Source organism: Pezoporus flaviventris, unplaced genomic scaffold (genome assembly GCF_033815535.1).
Source record: "Pezoporus flaviventris isolate CSIRO_AGI_PZ_B2104156 unplaced genomic scaffold, CSIRO_AGI_Pfla_v1 ptg000083l, whole genome shotgun sequence".
Taxonomy (NCBI): Eukaryota; Metazoa; Chordata; class Aves; order Psittaciformes; family Psittacidae; genus Pezoporus; species Pezoporus flaviventris.
The window spans coordinates 9,996,548-10,020,845 of record NW_026892631.1 but is presented as its reverse complement, the minus strand read 5'-3'; the positions used below and the strand labels follow the sequence as shown (position 1 = coordinate 10,020,845).

The following is a 24,298-nucleotide window of genomic DNA, read 5'->3' as shown; positions in this document are numbered from 1 at the left end:
ACTTAAATATTCCTTGGCTAACAGAGAATTTGAATTTCACCATGTTTACAGTATTTTCTCGGAAGGTAAAGACTATGCAGCCAAAGCCATCATAAGCAAATCACTGCTGAAGAACTAAACCCAATATTCAAAAGTAAGCAAATGAAAAAGACCATCAAATTCTGGTCTCCCCAATGATAAAATACATACACCCCAGTAGCAAAACACTAATGATCCTCAAGCTGGATCCTAACGCTTAAAACACACAAGCCCATGACAACAACCAGTCCTCTGCAAGTTTCTGGGCAGAGAAGCACCAGGAAAACAGGCTTTATTCTGCTCCACAGACAGCTATGACTGGCCTTTTACAGATAACCAAATCATTGCTGCTTTAAAAGAAGTAAATAAGCAACCAACCCTCTCCCTGAATATCAGTAGAAAGAGCTATAATCTGATGTGTCATAACTGACGTCATGACATCACAATACCACCACTGCTATCATCCCCCAGCACTGTAAACTGGCTCACACCGAAGACAGTAACAGATTTTGCAGAAGTAAAAGATACTAGGAAGGAGAAGGAAAAGAGCACTAGTGTAAGCTTACCACAGGTTAGCTATATATTGCGTCTCCCAATTGCATGTTCCTAGCATACAGTAAACATAAGATAACATCTCTGTCCTCAAAGAGGCATTCATTAGGTTACCTGATTTTTTCCCAGGAACGTTAGAGCACACACCAAGGGAGTGCACCAGCTGTACTTCAAGTTCATGTCATAGCTCTCCCTTAGTCTACATATATGACAAAGCCTGAACTAAAACAGGAGTTAATTTATGTGTAATTACTTAAGACAATGTGCAACTTTCACCCTGAAGAGAAAGTTGCTCATCCTTTGTAATAAAAGGATAATGAATTCTCTCTGCATCTGCTAAGCGGTACTTGGTTCTATACAAAAACATTGTGAATCAGCCAAGACTAAGCAAAGCCTTGGTTTGTGTTTTTGTGGCTGTGGGCTTTTTACACTGTCCCATTCCATCTCCCCCCTTCAAATGTGGAAGCTGCATTAAGACGTTCATTATTACAACAGTTAAAGAAAGGAGAATAAGCAAAAGTTAAACTAAGAACTCAGTAATTTTGAAGTGTTTAATCCTTTTTGAAACAGTTGTGAAGAAGCGGAATGGTATCTTGCCACTGCATTTCAGAACACCCAGAGCTTCTTAAAAATCTAAATGTTGCCTTGAAATAAATTTACTTGGGGTTCTAGTGAAAATTTGGTTCAGCAGTTTCAAGTCTGCAGTTCCAACTTTTATTGCCAGTTAGTCATTGGAACTATTCAAGACTGAATTTCCAACAGAAACACACTATTAGACTAGTATTTCACACTTGTCTAAACGCTTGATAGTACTATGGGCTTAGCATTCTAATTAGGTCTATACTTTTAAGTATCACCTCACAAATGGTGGGCTTAATCTACAGCACTGGAAAGCTGCATTTTGATACATCTTACAAAAGCTATTCCAAACTTTTTTCCTGCAAAATATATATTTAAAAATACATTAAAAATATTTATTATCTTTAATATATATTTGTAAAGCACCTCTAATTCCTAAATTCTCTGTAATTCTCTTTTAGGTAAGCTTTAGATCAGTAAATTCACATTATGGCTATGCAGATGTCTTGGTAACAGTGATGGCTTAAGCAGTATTTGTTCTCAGCAGCTCATTCCTATTTCCACGCTATGTGGCTGAGCAACAGACACAGATAGTTATGCTGGTACAAGTGAATGCCTGAAGCAGAGACTGCTCATGAAGCTGATGAGTAACTCAAACTCTATTGAATTATATGAGCAGAAGATGAGGAATACCAAAAGCCAGCCTTACTAGAATTCAGAATGCACGTATGCAATATACATTTGCCTACTGGGAGATCAATGGCAAGCACTTACTCCTCCTGTTCTCCTGCAACAGATCAGAGTAATGCTTAACATAACCAAGCACAGAAATAAGGAATCTTCTCTCCATCAGTTATGCTGGACAGCTTTTCAAACATCCAGTTTCAGGAACACTGAAGAGAAAAGCCATCTAACATGCTTCAGTAAAAATATCCAAGTACGAAACCTCAGATTTTCAGTTATCTGATCTTTAGCTGACCTAAGAAGAGACTATCTTCAAGAGTTAAAATATGGTTCATTTATGTTAGTGGGTTTTTGCAGAAAAATCTCAATTAAAACCACGAAGAAGGATTGTAAGCAGAGGACTTCTACTTTGAACTAAGATGTTTATTGGGACTGCTAGGACTTTCTAGAGAAGAGCATACAAAAGTCTCTAACAAGCTCCTATTATACATATCACTCTCTACGTTATATTATTACATTATAGCTGTAAGTAAAGGTCTAGACATGCTTTACACCTTCCATGGCAATCCAGGAGTTACAGATTGAGGAAGATGCATTCATACTCTGCATGGGTTTGTGTTTCTTTTTTTCTTAATGCAAAGGGCAGAGTATGCAAACATCCATCTTCTTGATGGAGATTCAGAATTGCAGCTCAGACATACTAGAGTGTACTGAAGTGCCTCTCTTTTGAGCACATTCCTATGGTGTTTCCCTATGAGGTAAATTTATTACCATCTTACAAGCTAGAATACCTAGGTAGCAAAAGCTAATGAGTCAGTTTGAAACCATCTGTCCATTTGTTGCCTTTGTGAACATCTGGCCTTCAAATCAGTGTTTAAAAAAAAAAAAATAGTCACTCCAGGTGCATTACTTAGATTTTGTAAATATCCATCTGCTTAAAACAATCAGAAAATACAACCTGAGCACTGGTTAAATGTTCTGAGAAAGAATCCACCACACCTGGCATCTGACAGTATTACAGAGCACATCTATTCAGAAGGGCTCTGAGCCTAAATGGCATGTCCCTCACAGAAGTGAGGGGTCTCGTCCACTCTATCTACTCTAGCAGTACTAAAAAGTTTGTCAATCCTTTCCCCAGGAGAAGAAGAGCAAGGTGTTACCAAGCCACAGTATTACTCAAATTCAGGAGTAATCTTCCAAATAAAAAACTTTTCTGTTGATTATGCAGTAGAAAGGGCTTAGCCTTTTCCAGCTAAGGCTTTCAAGAAAACATCTTAAATGTAATACCATAAAAAACTCCTACAGAACCAGTTCTTAGGAAAATCAGAGAAAGCAAGAGATTTTGGATCTGGTTTTGTAGCAAGCATGTGCATTTGGATAATAAAGAAACTCCATTGTTGCAGACTTCAAAACATTACAGGATAAAGAGGTAAGAAACCTGACATAATTGTCTGCTGGCAATTTTCTCCAAAATTTTAAGATGCTCTAGGTCTAGGATACAAGCAGGAAGTCTGACAGTTTTCAAAGGATTAATATCCCTGAGTCTTCCAAAGGAAATGCTTACACAAGGGAAGAACAGATATTGTGAAGGCTGTCTTGATAACTCTTCTCTAAACAATGCTCAGTTTAGAGCCAAGAGTTGGAGTTCCCAAAAGTTAACTTTTTTATCTGGGTAGAGAATCTCATCCTAGCATCTAGTGTCTCACAATGCATTCAGAACAAGTCAGCTTTTAGATCAAGTCTTGCTATCACTATCAAAGCCAGTAACAATTTATTTTATCCTCTATATCACATCCTGTATTTGTGCTTCTCCTTACAGAAGGAAGCTTAAACATGGTTTCTAGAACATGTCTTTCTGTACCAATCCTGTATTTATAGCAAATATCCCAAAATGTATTCTTAAAGGCACAACGGCATCACATTTTGTCAGCGGACTGAAGCCATTACAATACATATGCCAGCTAATCACTTTTCCCCCCATTTTACATGTACAAAACACACAAACCTAAGCGGGACCATAAGTATAACCAAAATTCAGAAGGAATTTAAAGTCTGCAAAGTGGAGTGAAAAAACAAGGGAAAAAGGTCAAAAAAATCACAGTAGTTCAGTTAGCACCAGGTTCAGAAAATACAGGAAGAATTCCCTAATGTTGATATGTTTGACAATGACAAATCAAGTTGTATCAAATTTATAAGGGACAGCAAGAATGTTTTTTTATTTCTTTATATGACACTGATGATTAGGTGAAGGACTTCACCTCTCTGCAAGTCTTATTCTTCCCCCACTTTCTAAGGGTAAGCCTTCAGGTTCAAATGAACTAACCTGAGCCATCACAGATGATTAAAATAAATTTGGATACAGCTGATGTGTAGTTATCGGAAGCACAAATTCTCTGCTGCACTATTTAGCCACTTGGATCTATCTGTGGTTTTATTTTAGCCATATTACCACTTGCTAGGCTTATACACAAAAAAAAAGAGTTAAATTAAACAGAAAAAAAAAGTCGTTCAACACCATAATAAAACCACCAGCACATTCAAATCAGTAGCATAAGAACACCAGTACTACAAGCTGCCAAATATTAACACTTACTATGCTATAGGCATTTTAATGTTTACTGCAAAACACGCAACTTGGAAAGAGATAATTCAAGCATCTGTTATATCAACTAACAGCCTACACACACAATCTTCCAAAAGAACTAATTTAAATAACATGGGAACTGAAGGCTCCAAATAGGAATTGTTAAAACACATAGTTATTTTTATCCCTCAATTACAGCTTTAGAACATCTTTTTTTTTTCCCCTTGGTTTCTTCCATGTTAAGAAGTTTTTTCTAGCTACTAGTAAAGTTACTTCAGTAACAGCACTGTCTTTGGGTAAATGAAAAGAATCAGCATGCAGAAATGCAAAGACATCTTAAAATTTGTAAGAGGTCTATTTACTTCGAAAGTTACTCCCCTATTGCTAACACAGATTTACCACCTTCCTAAATCAAACCAGTTGAACTGATCAGGGTTTTGGTTCATTTCAAGAAAGGCATATCTCAAAGCATTTTTAAGGCAGCTCTAAACAAACACTTCAGAAGCAGCTGGTCCTAAATGATATGTAATGGTATTCTCTTGTACTCTAACAGGATCAATACACCTGTAATCACATGATACATACTATTCAAGCCACAGCGTGGTATATGAAGTTAAGTTTCAGATCACAAATGGCTTGTCAGACTACTTCAGAGAACACAGTACTCCCCCCTGCACTTTTATTGCATGCCCTACTTTTCCAGCAGGCTAGAGAAACCTCTTCTTTACAAGTCTGAAGTCTAATTACAAAAATTACTATTTCTAGGAACTGCAGAGTGAAGCAAATTTCCATTACCTTTTTTTTCTGGCAGCAGCCTCCAGTTATCGTTGCCTGGACACATGGAATCATTTTCAGGTATCTGCATTGAGGCTATCTGAACTGCTTCACTTGTCATCTAAACAGAGGAGTACTTTGCAAGAAGCAGCCATTCGGCAACTCGCAAGCTTAAATACTCAAAGGTTTTGCCCAATTAGCACTACAACTTCAGTTTCACAATAAATCACTGACTCACTTTAAACCAATACAGTTTAAACTCTCTTGATTTGCAACATGTATTTCAATGCTGCAATTTCAGATATATCTATTGACTAAGAACTGTTTTAATTTTGCTATTATGCAAGTATCGTAATAGGTGTCGAACTACACCTGCAAAAATTCAAAGGGCAATTTTGTCAATAAGAATGTTAAAACTAACATGCAAGAAGACCATGCCAGTTTAAAAAAAAAAATCAGAGAGGGTGCTTAAGGGCATTACAGGCAGTCAATGCAGTAATGATAGGCCTACATAGACTTGACAGCAAAAAGGATTCCAGGAAGCAAGCATGTTAATAATTCAACATTCATTTTACGCTACTCATCAGGTCAGACATTAGCTGCAGGCAAATGTGGATAACACAGATTAAGACACCATCTCCAGCTCCATCAAAGGTTAGTGCTCCTGTAAGCTGTTGGCTGCAAGACATGCCCTTGCTGGACTGAATGGTGATGGGAAATCAGCGCAAAGGCGCATAAAAACCCCACGTTAATTGTAGTGTGGGGGCAAACACCCTACTCTCTCATCCTATTTAGAGAGGCAACATGTCAAGATACTTTAAAATTATTTCTATCTTCCAGAGCTCGCATCTCAGCCTTGCCACTTAACTACATGTAAACCTTAGCCCGCATGTATTCTGAGATAGAACGAACTGCCTGGATAAAACTAGGTATCCATAAAAAATAACATCAAGCCACACAAAGGAACACTCGTAAGTATTTAGGCTTTTGCAGAACAACAACTAAAAGAATCTGATGAATTTAGCAGTTTAAAAAGAAAGGTAGACATTCAGCTTGGGGATTACACAGATAATTCAGTAAAACCTACTATATAAAAAAACAGAACCAGAGTCACAACAAATTAGAAACTGGTACATCAATAGAAGACTGCTGATGTGAGCCTTCAAATGGATGCTGAATTCAGCATGAGTGCCAACCAATTTCAGTAGGTTTCCACCTCCCTAAAATTGAAGAGCTAGCATTAGGCAATCAGCTGCCTACATGAAGTGCTACTTGTACTTTCCAGTCCCCAAACATCTCCTACGTCCTTCTAAGTGACTCCATGTGAATGTCTCCACCATCTGTTCAATGGCTGGATACCATGGCCTTGCATTCCCCTTCTTACACAAACTACTGTCTCGGCAAGGGATAGTTATGTGCCTTTCTATACCTCTCTACCACTTTTTTAGTTCTACCCTTGAACGCCGTGAACAGCTACCCCAGTCAGCATTATCCCCAACACTGGTCCCACTGGCAGGAATTCCACTTGTTCCGCTACAGGTTTTATCCCCCTACTCCTAGCAATATTCCCTCCACTGTGATATCCATCCAGTAGTGTAGGCACAGCACAACAAATATTATTAGACATCTAATTAAACTGTGAGTGGAAGCTGAAGGCAATGGTATCACTCTGACAAATGATGCTAATGGCTCCTATCACTTCATCGGTGCTCTAACTTGCAGACAGATTGCAACTGTTCATGCGCTTGAAGCTATGGCTTTACTGAAAGAAATGCATTTTTCACTCCTTCCAAAGCACAGCAAGCTGACTCCCAGTTATGTCCCGATATTTGGAAATCGACTAGAAACGTACTCAAGAACTATAATATTGTATTCACAGAGAAATTACAAATGGCTAAGCACAGGACCTAAAAGCAAACCAGAAAGAGTTACTAAGGCATTGGTAATTTAGTATGACATGCCATTGCGTATCATGCAGCTCAGTGTACCAGTTTTAGAAGTAGGAACACCTATGCGACCCAAAAGACAGCTTTGCACAGTAAACATCAGCTACAACTAACAACATACTTTATTTTAGTTAAGGAACACAGCCGCAGATAGCTTATATGCCTCTGATCATTAGTGTATTTCCAGAGAATTATGTGGGAGTATTTAATACTTAATACATACTCACAATACTCTGCAGAAATAGTGTAATATGCAAGAAGCCAAGAATGCAGAAACAGTACCATTTTGCAAGCCTCGGTATTCATGCTTTTTGTCATCTGATCAGTCTTACCTTAAGTGTAGTACAAAAGTAAAATTTCTTCCAGATCTTTTGTCCTTCTGATACAGATTCACTTTAGACTCTTCCTTGTATGTAAGGGGTGAATAAAGCAGAAGAGCCTGTGAGTCTGAAAGTAGCAAGATGGAAGGATTGACCAATTTCTCTGCTAGTTCGACACAATATTCAAGAACTGCTTAGTAGCAACTTGACTGTAAACGGCCACGTTAGTCCAGAAGTTCCTGGTTGTCTACGGTTACGCAGCAAAAGATCACATGAATACCTTTCACTTGTCAGAGATGAAAGCATGAAATGATCTGAACTACACATTTCAATGGCCACTACTTGCCAAGAAACTCCCACCATCAATACATTCCACCACCACATGTAAGCAAACCCATTTCCAAACCAGGAATATGTAAACCATGTAAGAGAGAAAGGCTGCATACATTTCTGCATATGCATGCCTGTTCAAGTGTTGAGAGGATGGAAAAGTCTGGCATACTAATGCAGTCATTTACAAGAATATATCCAGTTCCCAGACTTGAAGGAGAAGAAAGGCTAAAAAGCTGAGATTCAAACTAAACCTAAAGCATGGAAACCACAACGAAGAAGCCTGTTACGCTACAAATTTCTTAAAAATCAAAAGCATAAACTCATCTGACTATTCACCAGAATCATCTTGGTTACAAAGAAAGAAAGTTCTCACAAAGATATGAGAAGGGCTACCATAGTTAAACCCAGGGCTACCATAGTTAAACCCACTATGCCCACTATACCAGCATACAACTTCTGCAGCACGAATCTACCCGAAACCTTTATTTTGGAGATGTCTACCTGCAGCATCTGGGATGACAGCTTCTTTTCACAGGCCTGGGCAAAGAGGGAAGTGAATCGATCTCAGAGAAACTGTGATTTAGTTTCCTTTTCCAGTCTCTTTTTTTCCACCAGTAACTTCAAAAAGCAAATGCTCTAGAAATTGCTTTGTTTTACCACAAGGTTTGGAAAAATGGGTGAAGGCAGGTGAGAGACAAGCCATAATGATTACTATGAAATTCAAAAACTTGAGGAGCTCCAGCTGCAACTACTCTATAGGCAGAGTATGAACTATCAGCTACCCTTTGAGACAACTTTTCAACTGGTTTTAACTTTATCCAGTCATCCTCCCATTCAGACTGTAAACAGGAGTATGCTGTGGGATGCTGTAAAAAGCCTTGCTAAGGTCAAAGTGAAAAAAAAAAAACAAACCAAGCCACAAACATCCACAGCTCTACCCTCACCTGAAGACTTAGTCATTTGACAGAAGGCAGTCAGATGGGTCAAGCATGACTGACCCCTGGTAATGAATGCCATGCTATTTCCAGTCACCTTCTTCTTCAAGGGCCAAGAAATGTTTTGCTGCAGGTTGATACAAACTATTACTGGTAGTGCTATCAAAGTAAATCAGTACCTTAATGCTTTTATCAAGTGAAATAAAGAAAACTTTCTACAACATAGCAAGGATGCCTGAAACAGTGAAGAGGAACCATCTCTGGCTTCAACAGTTTGCAGGATTCAAATGTTCCAAAGCTAAAATCTAAAAACTCTGCGCATAAAAATAAGCAGGTCTCAACAAGAGAGCACAGCCATCAAGCAATTGAGTTTCTGGCCGTTTTCAAGGTATCTGGCAACAAGATGGTAACAGCAGCAGAGATTATGATAGGAAAAACTTGGTGTTCGTAACTGTACCTAGTATTTGTTACAACAACTGGTGGCTGAGAAAGGGAAGGAGTGGAGAAGAAAAGCAAATGGCCAAGACAACTTAAGCATATTTCATTATGCACCTTAGAAGGCATTTCGGAAATTCAGGTGGCTTACACATTTTCAGATGGGTTTAACTTCTCTTGGCCTATATTGAAAAGAAAACCAACACCCACTTCGAGACCCCTGAACTTGAACAGCTACAGGAACTCCTGGACACAAAACCAGTCAGTGCCTGATAATTGCCAACTCTAGTCTCTCTCAGTGATGAGATTACTCATGTTTCACCCTAAACACTTCAGCCCCTTTGCAGATCCCCAAAACGTGCTTGAAGAAGGGAGCAGATAAGATTCTCCAGCTCCACACATTAAGCAGTGAACAATGACAACACCACAGTGGATGAGCAGAGGCTCATCTTATCCCCTAAGGAAATTTGCAAACGTGACAAAAAGCACAGAGAAACAGCTTGACTCGCTCAGGAACTTTCCGACAAACTCCTTACCATGACCTTTGCTATGTAAAGTTTCAGTTTCTTCTGTATTCTCATGTGCTTACAGAATAAAAATATTCTTGTCAGCAAGTGCTGATATTTAATTAAACCGGAATGACTGCTGTGAAGGGAATCATATCAACATCTGCAGCAGGCTATGCATTTGGGGAAAATCCAAAGGAAGATATGGATATTTTTAATTTAGTTATTATACAGGTTTTAATATCTGCATTTTAAGTGAGAGTTCTTTTACTTCAGGATTGTAACATGGCTGGTGACACTGCTGCAAATGTCACAGATATGCGACTCCCAGTACAGCCTTCTCTTCATCACCAGTAGCCTTCCAAGTAAGTTTAGGGCTTGCACTCGCAAGACAGTTCATCAGGTATCCAAACCATTAATGTTAAGAACCAACACTAATAACTACACCTTAGAAGAACCTCCTTTGAAACATCTCAGAGTACAGTCTTACAAGAGGATAGGCTAAGCTAAACCAGTAACTATTGTAAGCTCACCTCCCGCTTTGCGCATTTTCTACTCCAATTTCTGCACCAGTAGTTACCCTCATATCCTCATGCAGCAAATTGATTCAAGAGGCTGAACTAGAAGAAAATTAACCTTAGCAACAGATACCAAACATACACACATCACATAACTATCTCTCACCATGAGATGAGACACAGCCAAATATCAGCATGAGCAGGAAGAAAGGCACATGGTCAGAGGAAGAAGGCTGCAGAAATACAACAGCATTAACATACTTAGCTAATTATACAAGAACCTTTTCTGCAATGAAACAGTCAGGATTATGAGTGGGTTCCAGAAGCAAATGCCGGAGCAGAAGCCTAATAAGATTTTTTTTTTTTCTGTACTGTAACACTGAAAAATGGCAAAAAAAAACCCAACCAAATGATTCTAAGGACTTTTAACCAAAAAGAGGAATACCAGATGCTCACCAACTAGGCAGCATGTAGCAGAAAGCTGTTTGGGTAGGGGGAGCCAACTCCCCATAACAAAGAGACAAAACCAAAGCTTGTATTACATACATCAAGCTAGCCAGCCTCCAAGACGTTACATCCGTTGTTATTATTTCTTTTCAGATGCTTAAAATCAGTGCCTGGCTGCCAAAGGAAGCAAATACATCTACTGCCCAGCACTTCCACTGTGGTACCAAGAGATTTAATGACTAGAAATCAATATAGAAGAAATTCAGAATTAAAAACTCGGCTCCAACTGAATTATACACTAGCTACTACTTTAACTGAGATGGGCTTACTTTTGCCCTGCCTCTAGGGTTTTGAAGGCATTACCCTTTGGCAGTTGAACCAAACAAGACTTACTGCTTTTTCCACTCTCAATAGAAAAATTATTTGGGTCACATAAACCCGCTCTAATTTTCCTTTCCTTCTCTGAACACAGTAGTTTAGCCAAGTACATCCTTTCAATCACTCAAAGACTTTCCAGGAACCCTTCCTCAGTAACAGTGATGCGAGTCTGCCAGTTCCATGGCACCTTAAATCCGTAATAAGAATAGATCATGCCAGGCACTAATTTCTCCTCTATCTGCAGGGCTTTTGACACAGTTCAGGGTAAAAACAAACAAAAAAAGCCACAGCCAACATTTACACAGTTTAGGAAAAAGCACTATAGACTAAATTTTCTCCCATCCACCCCAACCCTTCTCAAGAAGGGACACAAAACAGGAGAAAATGAGCTCAAACAAACCACACATCAATAAAAATAAGGAGAATGAAGACTAATACGAAGAAGCTCCCCCCCCCCCCCCCCCCCATTTCACCCAGCAGTACAGATGTCAGTGGTCAATTTATACTTGTTGGATTTCACCCATGCCAGTATCAGAGTCATGATACCTCTGAAAGGCAAACAATTACAGTAGGCTAGCAGCAGACAGCAGAACTTTGTAATAAAAGGTTGCATATTTGCTGATAAAAATCTTTCACATTATGAACTGACAAATGAATACAAAACAGAACCCTGTGATAAGAGAATAAGGAAGAATACTCCTCAATGAGTAACGTGCTCTGCCTACTCAAGTATTGTCTGGGTTAGCTTAAGATTTTGGTGGATTTATGGCTTCACTTCTTCAGAAAGTATTGTATTTTTCTTCCTCATTAAGAGCACAGATTATTTCCTCTCCTGCCTTATTTCAGTTTATTTCCTGCAGTAACAGTATCAGACTTTGACCCAAAGAAAGGAGAGGACAAACAGCAAGTAGAAAGAATCAACAGCTCTGAACTCAGACCAAAATAAACAGTACAGAAGAAAGTTTGCTCACAGATAGCCCAGGTTCACCAGTTCTTTTTGTACTATTGATAGCTTAAGGTTATTACTAAAAACAGATAAATAGCAGAAAAGGATGATGGAGACTCAATATGGTGTTCTAGGACTGACTGACTTTAGAAAGGTTTCAAGCACAAATCTGACAACTCATGACAGATCTAAGCTGTCATGTCTGCTTTGTATGCAAGGGCTGTTTTAATCAGTGCTTCAATAAACAAACAAGACCTATGGAGGAAGGGACAACATGGACATACTAAGTAGTTTTCAACATTAGCTTGCTGTTCTTTGTGGAACTGACAATATAACCAGGTTTCAAGTCTGGACAAACCTTAAGACACCTTTCAAGTTACGGAATTTACCCCAAGTTTTTGGTTATACAAACACATCTGAATCTGGTAACCGCAAACAATAACTGACCAGTGCTTTTCCTAGATGAGGCCTACTTTCCCTCTATACAGACTTAGAAATAGGGAAAACTTAAGATTGAAAATAGGATGGTCATTAAATATACCTGAGAATACATAGTATTTTTCAAGGTAACTGTTTTCCAACTATAAATTAATAGAGGGTTAAAAAAAAAAACCCCAAACCCAACAATTTCAGAGTACTTTCCCCAGTGACATTTTTCTGACTGTGCTAAATTCTATATTCCCTGCCATGGGCAACTGCAGCCTACAAGCTCATTTCAAGAATCCTGACCTGTGCTAGAATTCTGTTTCTTCCCCTCTGACTTTTTAAGTCAAGCCCTACCTTACTTCATGTTAAATCATAAATTCTTTTGACAGCCTGTAACCTTATCCTCTTCCCTCCCAAACCTAGATATTTTAAGTTGACAGAATTCTGGGTTTTCATTAAATTAAAACAATAGCACAGCAGTAGTCAAAACCACATGGTACGCTGCTATGGTTAACAATAGCTACTATTTTGAGTTCATTAAGTATTTTTAGATTTCTTCTCTGGTCTAGAATTGCTTGTATTTAATGTATTCTAGTTAACAAGTGAGAAGACATCCTACTGGATTTAATATTACAAGCTAGATACTGATCTCCAAAAGCTCTTAACCTCCATCGCTCTTACACTCTTATACAGTAATAAAACATATAGAAGCATGGACTTGGTTCACCATAAGGCAAACCAAGCGAGAAACAGAAGTGAAATAAATACTATTGGTTACTATCTGGCAGAGTACTAACAATGCTTTCCTTCCATACCACACACAAAGCCTAAGTATTATTTCATTTTTAAAACACAGGAAAACATTAAACTATAGCCTTTATCATTTATAAAAAACAGATGAGCTCTCAAATGTCTGCCTGCAGAGGAGACTGCACAGCTATTTAACTCTAGCAAACACTGGGGAACGCTCTCTTTCCATCATAATAGTCTGCAAAAGTGGTATGTTCGTCTTTCTTTTGGGCCCACAAATGACTATTAAGAGACACCTAAAACTGCTTCCAGTTTCTTTACATTGTAAGAGTTGCACAGAACCTAAAGGAGGGCTGGTTGTAAAACCTCCCCAAAAAAACCACAACAGGCTCTTGCTATTATTAAAGCATCTATTAAATGACTGAATGCCTATGAACTTCTAGGTTATCTTTTAAACAGCAGTTCAAATTGTGGTGCACTTATGGAGGATTTACAAACAGGTTTCACACACACACCCTTACCCCCAACTCTAGCTATTGTTTTCACAAGATCGTTTCCCTTTTGCTCATGTATAAAACCCCTACTATTTGAACTTTTATGCACAACCTTCCACTAGCTTAGAAAAGTGCTCCTCAGAGTAACATAATCAGCCAGAACCAAGACTTTGGATGATTCCAATAAATTCATCCACCAGGTTAAGCAATCAGTAAGAAAAACAGCAGGAAAGACATCACTTCAGAGAAAAGGAAAAGTGAAACAAGAAATCCCTTGCTGCAATATATCTCCTGGAAAAGTGGTAAAGATGCAACAAACATGACAAGCTAGCAAATGGATAAACATCACATCTGAGGAGTCAGTTTAATATACCTATATGTAGTAGCCCCACAATTACTGGATAATACTCACTAAAGATGCCTGTAAATCCAACTTGTAATTAGGCATTATTAATAACCTTCTTAGAGGCATCACTTCAGTTCTTGTGGATGACACAGAGTGAGATGTTCATGAGTCTTAGACTACATTGTGCGCTGAGGCTCTATTGAGATAGATGGAGCAGCTTTGCCTTCTAAGATGTAGGACTGATCTACATTGACTATCTCAGGGAGTCAAGACTACCTCTGTTTGGTCTGGATTCCAGTTTTAAAACACCTGAAATATGAAAACTGCTTAATCTTTGTCTTGAATACACATATTAAAGAAGAGGACCCTTTTCTTGAAAAAAATCGGCTATAAACATTTTTTCCTCAAATGCCTCACAAAGAATCAAATTTTAAATGTTAGACAGTAGAAACCAATGCCTGCAACTAGTATCGTACCTGAAGTAAAGTCTTGTGCACAAAGTGGTATTCTTTTGACCACAATGAGAACTAGGAAAAATTAAACAAGTATTTTATTACTATACTAGGGAAATGGAGAGCAGAACAGAAAGGACACAAAACCTGAGTAATATCTGTGCTAGGTTCACCTTTCATACCTTTACAGAAGCTCTCTGAAGTCAGTGCTTTGAGTACAGACCCACTTAAAGTGGAAGCAAAAGGAACTACTTCTTCAGCTTTATACAGTGAAGACAGAACTCTCAGAGCTCAGCCTACAGTACCGTATCACTTCAGTACAGTACTTCTCATTTGAAGTTTCAAAGCAGATTACAGTTTCAGCAGCTTTTCACGGTCACAAGGGCAATCACAAACACAAGTCCCCTCCCCCTCCAACTCCTAATCCACCACCCTCCAAATCCACTCTAGCTCTCCTTCAGAGACTTCAGTACATCATTCATTTTCAAAACTGTCATTCACTTCTCCTAGAATCGTGGTCCAAAACTACCATATGTGGTAACAGCGTCTATTATAAAAGGCTGCAATGCATATCAAAGGCGACTTTAGACCTGTCTGTATTTATTTGGAGGTGGTTTAATAAGCATGTGGATACTCTTTAAAACTTTATCCTACAGAGAAGACTTTTAGTAGCCCTTAAGTTGCTGTCATTAGGAACCTTATTTTCTACTCCTAGATACATTGCCTGAAATGCTGCGGGAGAAGGGTGAATACTACTAACACTTCTGGAATAAATTTTCAATAGTGGTAAGTATAAAAAGACAGCAAAGCAAGAGATGCCATTAGTGGAAAATAAGTTACAAATTTAGAAAGCCAATCTACCGTGTGTGTCATCCCCCCCAAGTTTTATTGAAACTGGCTTCAGTCCAGACAATAACACAAGGGTAAATATTTCATAGATAATCAGCTCCAGTGAGTTCTGCGGAAACAAAGTCAGATCAAGGAGAGAGGCCCAAATTAGTGCCCCTTCAGGACGAGTGCAGCAGCAGCTCAGCTATGTTACCAAAAACCAACCTCCCATTCAGGACAGCAGGATAGACAGTGTCCCAAACACGTGAAAATACTCTCAGGGCTCACAATACAGTATACCCAGAAAAATCCAACCAAAGACACAAAGCCACAGGAAGTCAGGCTTCATAACCTGTTGCTCACACAGCTAGTTTCATTCTTGATTAACTGAGGTAAAACTGTGAAAGAACTGCTTTCTAGAATTTATTGTAGTTTCAACACCAGTCATTTCCACACACAATTTCAAAACTAGGGATGATAATTTGGGAGCAGAGATTTAGATACCCGTCGAGATAAACAAACAATCCTTAGTCAGAGAGCAGCAAGACAGTTTCTGCAGTCCAAACAGCACTCTGGAGGCAGGAGAAGGCAGAACCCAGCCTCACACGTAGACCAACACCCTCTGCAATCCCCAGCATGCTTTTTAGAGACCCAGTCTGTACATCTATGTTAGCACTTTTGAAGTAAACCTGAGTCACAACACTTACTGTGCTTTGGTTCACATCTCAAAGAAGTTCCTGAACACACGATCTCAGATTGATCTGAACCAAAACTCTGGGAAAACATGTAATAGCTACTTATGTTAGGAGTTTACCTGGTCCACAGAACAAGAGTACAACTAATTTGAAATAAAGCCCTTTGAAGTACATACACCACGAACAGTGGGTCTGCCTAACTTATTATAGCTTCACTCTACAGTATCAATTGCAGCATACTGCAATATTACTTACATATTGTAAATATAATCAATGTGGCAGATGCTGCCTATTCACTTAAGAGAGCCTTCAAGCAGTAGTAACTAAACTAAGCTGCCAACACACACTTACTAGCCCTGAAAAGACAGGCTGCACTGTGAATTTCAGTGCTCCTTTTCCTGGAGTAGCTATAGCAGCAGTGTATCACCACTCACCTGTTTTTGCTTCCACCCCTTTGGAGCTAGGAGTGTCAAAAGCTAGTGGAATACATCTAGGAAAGTTCTCTGAATAAAGTTAAACAAACCCCAAGGATCCACACATTTCCTGCAACACCTACATTTCCTGTTTTATAAAACTTTTAAACTAGCAGTGAAAATGCATCCCAATAACCCACATCAGTGGCTCCACTGTAGCTGGTGATAGAAAAGGAAGAGTAGCATGTGCTCAATAATGCTTTATATTACTTGCACATCAGCTTAACCAGCAAAGCTACCCAGAAGTTTTTTTGTTGTTATTGTTTGGAATAAGCTGACTAACATAATATTCATTGTTTCAGTTTTCCACTTGAATCAAAATATCAGTTCTTTACAAATAACTCCAACATTTGATGGAGTCACTAAGTTTTCTTTTGCTACACAAAATGTTAAATATGAGTTTTGAATAAACAATACTGGCTTTAGTAAGACAGATAAGCTACTGAGAACAGGGCAAAACAGTATTGTATGAATTCATTACAATAAAGCGTTACCTCCTCTACTCAACGAAATCATTATCATCTCACTTCATTACCTCCTTGATAAAAACAATTAATTCACATACTAACAATGCAGAGCCATGTTTGCTCTACACTCAGTAAAGGTCAACTTCCTGCACTGGGGTGCAGGCACAGAACTAGGATTACTGAAGAGGACATTTGCTGTTAACACACTAATCCCCTGAAAACTGCTAAGAAAGACCTATGCTTTCCTTTCTGATTTAACTGAAGTTTGTGGTCATTGACTTCACATCACCATAGATACTAAAGGGCCATCTTTAGCTCCCCAGTAGCCTGGTTTGAAACATCTTTAAATGATGTTTTTCTGAGCTGAATTCCTGTTAACTCTTGTGAAAATAGATTTAAGTACCTAGCTGTGCTATTTGACAGAAAACTCAATGAAAAGGTTACATCCCATGAAAGATTAAGAGAACTTCTGCCAAAATAACACACTGAAGTAATGTTAATGAGAAACTAATGGTGCATGGGGAAAAAGAGTTGTGGCTGACATTTTTCCTAGCAGAACAATAGCTGAGCCTGAATAATTTCCTCTGAAATTGTAAGAATGGCTGCTGTCCACTGAGATATGGCATTGGCCCTTCTATGATTTTCTACATTAAAACATCTTCTCTCCCAGTGGAATTTTTCTAGGAGCCAGAAGACTAATTTAACCTACACTCATTGGCAACCCTTGTGTTTTATCATGCCAAGTTGAGACGAACTTTATCATCATCAAGTTGGGATGAACTGAACTGCTCATTGCAAGGAACTGAGATGAGCTACACCAGCTCACTTATTTCTTACCATCTCATGCAAAGGTTTTCAGACAAGCTTCCTTTTGGAGTGACACTCATTAGTTCTTCAGTATTTTTACTTGGCTTTAGCACAGACAGAAATCTGTACAAGATTCATTTGCCAAATTTTAAGCAGTTTGACCAAAGTTACTCCATGCTAGGTGTATCTGCCCAAGACTGAAAGACACCAGCCAAATAGCTGAGAAGTTTGCAAGTTTGTCTGTTAAATGGGTTTGACAATCTTTTTGGAAACAGCATCCTTGTTCTTGCACCTGGGACACATCTTTCATTGTCAATGCAAACAATTTCTCTCTTCTGGGCTTTGGTAGTCTGATGGTACTTCAGTTGGGGTGCCTTTTTAATTATTTCTTTTTTTCCCATTAAGAACATGCAGTGACTTGTCCAGAGTTTTAAGTTAAATTCCCTGATGGCTTTACATATACTAGATATGCTGAAGACCAGGGCTAAACCAGACCCTCCTTGAAGTTTCACAGAACATTTATCCTGCATTCACACTGCTAACATACAGTGAGAAAGAAGCCATAACGCACACGCTGTAACTCTCTATAAGCCAAATCTTGAAGATGATCAAGCATAAACAACTGAACAGAATGAACGAACAGAAAGAGAGGGAAGGATCCAAGATAGCAAAAACTTTTAAGTTTTCCAAAGAAACCACCATTGGTCTGAGGAGGCGAATATTCAGATCAAATCACCTGGGTTGTTAAGAGGCCCAAAATCTGAACACTGCTGCTTCTTTTTCACTGAGAGAAAACCTGTTTGTACAAGGTTGTGAGAATTAAAAAGAGAGAAAATAACCCACCAACCAACAGAGCATCCTTGATGCAATCAGGGTGGTGGGCAGAAAACAAATTTACATTAGAGCAAACAAATACTGTAAACACAAAGATATGCATGACCTGTTGCAGCAATCACTCTCTACAATCCATACATCGAGTGCAGAGCTTGCATTCTTTCACCAAGGCTCTCCCATTCACTCAGAAGAGATTGTGCTTGCAAAAACCAACGGTAAGCTAGCTATCTTCCAGTGACGACTGGAAAAGAACAGCTATTTAGCACTTACAAAGCTACAGCACTAGGCCTGTGCAGCAGATTTAAGCATTCCTACTGGACAGATGATCCAAGACTAACAAATGATCACTTTCAATTTATTTCTTTTTAACCCAAGAAATTCTGAAACAAACAAACAAAACCCAACAAACAAAAAATATATGAATGAAAAACCACCCACACATACACCTAGGAACTTTATGGCAGCATTTAGCTAGGTATGCTGCAGTTTGCTTCTTTCAGGATTGACATTACTCTCTGAACATACAACCCCATCCCTTCCTGCAGTCTGAATAAACCGTGCTCCGAAGAGTGGTATTCATTATTATAATACTTCACAGACACTGATTTTTAGATCCAATGTTAAGCGTGGAATTTTACTGCCTTTCCCTTTTTTTTTTTTGTAATATGGAGGCAACACATTCGTATAATAAATACTCATTCTCAATTGTCCCCTCTGAGAGCAGTAGTTCTTGACACTGAGCACCTTAAAAGACTATGTTCAAACCAGATTTCACAAGATTTAATTTCAACTTTGATGGGTTTATATTTCTGCAAGACAGGGTCTCAAGTTTATTAAGTCAGAAGCACACAGTGATCACCACTGGAAAAGTTTAAGTAAACAGTGCTAATTCCACACTGGAGACTAGAAAGGAACTGGATTACCCAGGATAATTACTACGAAGACTACTCTTTTCTATAGTTCTCTAGTTCCTTACCTCACTAACTGGCCACCTCACAGCCACCGCAACAGAAAAATGGATCTGTGCACTCTCCATACAACATTAATTCTGTTTTTCCCTCATCTTTATCTTATGTACCTTAATTAAATCATCATCCTATATAACAACCTCCTCTAAATATCTCTGCAGAGCAGGAGACAAGGGGCTGTGTAAACAAATAATACTATTACAAGCCTGCAGAACATCAGATACACACATTCAATTTTTCCTCATTTCCACCTGAGCCAAGCAGCTTTCCATTCTAAACAGATTGTCTTTTCACACATCTCTGACCCTCAAATGTTTATGCACTAACCCTCTCAAATGCAAGTGTATGTTCAATACAAAAGACTTCATACCTTCTGGATACATGCACTCTGTTAAAGTGTATAAAGTTATATATAACACACATCATAAATATATATAGCAGACATTTGAGCCCGAGCTCACACATATATGGGGGTACACCACATTAAGTGCTGCTGACCTATCAACACCATTATGAGTGCAAGTTTCAGCCAATTCAGCCAGTGGAACAAAAAGAACAAAACAGACAAAAAGCACCTTAAACAGAAACCCCTTCATTATTTTGTAGTCTCCTTTAATCTGATAATATTCACAAAGGTCACAAATTGCCTGATCTTCATTCACTTTTTTGCTTTGTTTTTTTTTTTTTAGCTTGCACTGGCTGTCACAACTATAAAATACTTCTCTCCATAGCAAGAGGAACAAAGAATCCCCACAGGCTCTCACCTGCTCAGGATGTACCTGGGACACCAGACCCAGTTTATCATCTTTTCCCCCCACCATTTCAACTTTTCCTAGCCTCAGCCAAAACCGCTTGCCTCCTCTCCACACACAGTCCCACTAACTCAGCAATACGAAAACTCCAGTCTCCCTTTTGCACAAATGCCATTCCCCTGATACACGCATATATACATAGACTAAGAATATTCACCCTGTATATGCATAATCCCCAAAAATTCATCAGATCCTCCCTTTTCAAAGGTACACAAATCTGTCAAAGACTCCACCATTCATTTCTACCTCTACATATTCACCTAAGTCCCCTCACTTTCTTATGACCCATGGAAATCTACCCACAAGAGTGTACTGATGCCCTTACAGACAGAAATTTACGCTGCCTGACACCTGTCACAAATACAGGTACCTACAGGCTTTCTTCCAAACAGCACTAACATGACCCCAACAACACCTGGCATTTGCTAAATGCTTTCGAATTTGTATCCAATGGCTCAAACAATAAACACCCAACATGACTGCCTTTCAGTTTCACCAAGAGGTGAGACAGCAGTTGACAGCACCTTTCATGTTCCCAGGACAGAGACCACCTCAGTGCCCAAGAAACAGGGCTCCCTGCCCTGCTTGCTGCCCTAGCCCATCTCAGTGCCCAAGAAACAGGGTGCTCTGAGCTGGTGAGAGGCAGGCACCTCTCTCGGCTCTCGGTGCGAGCAGCAAACCAACGTACACGCAGTAGGAACATGAGTGCCTTTCTGTCTACATACCATCTCATATTACACACGAAGGTCTCACACATTAAGTCTAACCACATTGGCCACCAAACAAAACAAGTTCAGAACCTTGTAGCAACCTGTTACCACTGTTCCTTTAAGTTGTACATAGGCTTACCACCCAAAGCCTCCCTCCTCCACAACACCCAGAAGCCAACCAAGTTATCACCTTACTTCTCACAACACACACAGTATTGTTTACCTATCACTCCTAAATTCTTAGGCCTTCATGTACCACTGTTCCTAAATACATGTGGTTTCACGCACCGTCTGCATCCCCACAGCACAAACACATCCCTCAACCTACCACAGCACATAAAACAACAGAGATTTTTCCAGCTGCCTCCAGCCCATCAAAATGACTCCCTGCCTTCAACTAGCCACAAATTACAGTAAAAGCATATCCACGTTTACATCCACTGGGCTCACAGAGCCAGCAAGTCCCAAACTACAAGACAGAACTGCCTTCAACTTCTTTCCCCTTCCACGCCAGAGGCAGCACCCAGGCACTGCCCATCTGTGACTTCATCCCCCCTGCACACCACCACCTCGTCACCACTACTCGGGCCCAACGGCAGCCTCTCGCTCTAACATCAAGGCCGTTCCGCAGCTCGCCACCTCCCACCACCCCACCCCGTCGGTAAACACCGACCCCGCCACTCCCCCGGCCCCGACCAATGCACGTGCACAGGCTCGGCCCGCCGACCGCCCCGACCGTGCTCCGCACGCAGGCACCGGCCCGCCGGCCGCCTCCAGGCCCCTTCCCCTGCCCTCCCGGCACAGCGCGTTACCCACGCGGGACCCGGCCGGCCCGCTCCCCCACACGCAGCGGTCGGCGTGCGGGGCCTGGCCCGCCGGGCCTCCTGCCACCGCCCCGGCCCGCCCCGCGGAGGGCGGGCCAGCCGTCCCCCATCCCCAGCTACACCGGCGGGCTCGGTTTCCCCGCCGCTTCCTCGCCGTCCATCCCCCGTGCGCCTGCCCCGGCTCCCCCGCTGGGAGAGAGGCCGTGTCAGTACGGCCACCGGCCCTCTTTTACTTTCCCCGGCGGAAAGAGTCGTCGGCCGGGCCTGCGCGGCGCCCGCCCCCCCGGGGAGGCTCAGCAGCAGCAGGCCCTGCCCGCCGCCCCCCGGAGCAGGCCGGCGCTGCCAGCCCCCACTTTCCCCGGCACGGCGCAGGCCCCGCCGCTCGGCAACACGCACGCCCAGGCCCGACCCGGCCTCCCGGACCCTTCCGCCTTTCCACCCGCCCCGGCGCGGCTACGACCCGCTCGCCCCTGCTCCACGGCGGGCCCTAACCCCTCTACCTGTCGGAGGACGAGCGCCGGCGTCCCCCGGCGTCACAGCCCCAGGCAGCCGTTGCAGGGCCCGGCCCGGGTGAGGGGACCCTGGCTCGGCCTCAGGCGCGGGCCGCCCCGCACTGGCCGCCGCCGGCCGCAGTCGCCGCCAGCAGCGCAGACATGTTGGGAGCCCCTGTCCCAGAGGCCGCAGCTCGGCCCGCCCTCCCCACCGCACACGTCACAGCGCCCCGGGAGGGGCGGGCGGGGCACGGCACACGGACCCACCCCCACCGCCCCGCGACCGTTACCGGACGGGCCGCCTCGCGTCCTCCCCAGCCTAGTGGCTGCCGCTGCCGTCGCTCACCCCGTCCCGCCCTCTCCCAGGGACCATTGGCCGGTCGCCTTGCCGGCTCTACCCTGCTTTGGTGTCATTGGTCGAGCCCTTCACCGCTCACCCGCCAGCCCCGCCCAAAACCTGTCTCGTGATTGGGCCTTTCCCCTGTGTTTGGTCACAATTGGCTGCGGCTCCCGTCAGTCACGGAGCCACCGCACGGACCCTGCCTCTCTCCGCACGTTTTACCCGGCCTCGCAGCCTGGGCAGGACTGACGGAAGCGGCTGTCAGCGAGCGCCCTCGCCCCTCCCAGCCGCCCTCCTCCCGGCCACATCCTCTCCCTCCCGGCGCGGTTTGCCTGCAGGCCATTGGCTCTCCGCGCCGCCAGTCCCGCATCGCTCGCTCCTCGAAGTAGGTGTGAATCAGCCGCTGGGTGCCTTCTCCTGATTGGCCGTCGCCCCCGCCAATCAAGGCGTTGGGGAAGGGCCGGCGGGCTTCGGCGGAGCCAGTCCCGGCGCGTGCGTCGGTCCGCACGGCGATTGGCTGCGGGCCGGGCAATGAGGGGAAGAGGTGCGCGGCACCCCCCCCCCCCCCCAGCACGCAGGACCCGTATGTTCGCGCGATGACATCACCGCCAGCCAATCAGGGAGCGTAGGGCCGGGGGGAAGGGGCGTGGCCTCCGGCGGCACCGCCCACTGTGCGCGGAGCTACCCCAGGGAAGGAGGAGGCGCGGGGCGTTCCGGTGCGCACCCCGTTCACTGCCGCAAGGACCCCCCCCCACCCGCCCACGGGGGCCGCTGGTCTCGGACACGGAGGCCAGCGCAGGAGCGGGCAACTGCTGTGAGCCGGTGCCTCCCCGGGGCAGGCCGCAGCTCAGCCCCTGCGGGAGCTCGCCTCGTCTTTGGTCGCTTTCTGACCCCCGCACGTAAATGTTTGATCGGGAAGGAGCGTGAAAATGTGCCCATGCCTCCTAACCCATTGCTATTGACACCTTTCTCCGTCAACTGGGAGGCAGCTGGGGCTCACCTCTGGAGACGGACCCGACTCCTGCCCCGCTCTTTACAGCAGTTCTGCTCACTGCGGTCAGACATCGGTTTTAACCTGTAAGCTGAATGGCAGAAGTAATGTCCTTGCCTTTCACTGCCGGGTGCCCTAACTTAATGTACCACCTGTACATTAATTGATCCCTTGTCCATGTACTATGTGGTGTTTCCTCCACACACACTACATGTGTCTGCTTGTAACATGCAGGACTTGAGATCATGGGTCAACACAGTTTATGTAACATTTTGATTTATCCTTGTCTCCTCTGGAGACAAGAAGTTCCCCTTATAGAGCAGGCATTCTTTCCTAAGTCTTCCACACAGGCACACTGTGGGGTTATTTTTCCAGGGTCCCCAGTTACACCCATAGTAAATGCTATGCAGCTTTTAGTTTTCAGGTCATCAGCACCACTGCTCACTTAGAAATTCCTTGCATAGAGCTCTGGAGGCACTTTGAGCTCAGGTAACTGATGCAACTGGAGCTCTAAGAGCCGAAGCTTTGCTTTTAGTGGGTTTAAGCGTGCCTGTTCCTCAACAGCACATTGGGAAGGGTCACACCAGCACGATGGTGCTGCTTCCCACAGCTCTGTACCAGCTGATGGAGTTGAC

The 24,298-nt window shown here is 42.4% G+C and overlaps 1 protein-coding gene and 1 long non-coding RNA gene across 5 annotated transcripts in view; one reads left to right on the top strand and one right to left on the bottom strand.

Annotated features, from left to right (window-relative positions):
• PPM1B (protein phosphatase, Mg2+/Mn2+ dependent 1B) overlaps window positions 1–22,479 on the bottom strand; it is a 61,114-nt gene extending 38,635 nt beyond the window's left edge. For 2 of the 3 annotated variants that reach the window (XM_061475527.1, XM_061475523.1), the window contains exon 1: window positions 22,342–22,479. The gene's annotated coding sequence lies outside the window, so the exon portion shown is untranslated. Of the gene's footprint in view, window positions 1–7,469; window positions 7,585–22,341 lie in introns of all 3 variants that reach the window. The other variant, XM_061475524.1, reaches the window with a different exon arrangement.
• LOC133280636 (uncharacterized) lies at window positions 290–9,638 on the top strand. 2 transcript variants are annotated; one of them, XR_009747254.1, is made up of 4 exons: window positions 290–589; window positions 2,475–2,591; window positions 5,779–5,845; window positions 9,497–9,638. It is a non-coding gene; the product is annotated as an uncharacterized LOC133280636 (long non-coding RNA). The 2 variants fall into 2 exon arrangements; XR_009747253.1 differs by lacking the exon at window positions 2,475–2,591 and having other exon boundaries at window positions 298–589.
• Window positions 22,480–24,298: the final 1,819 nt, after the last annotated feature.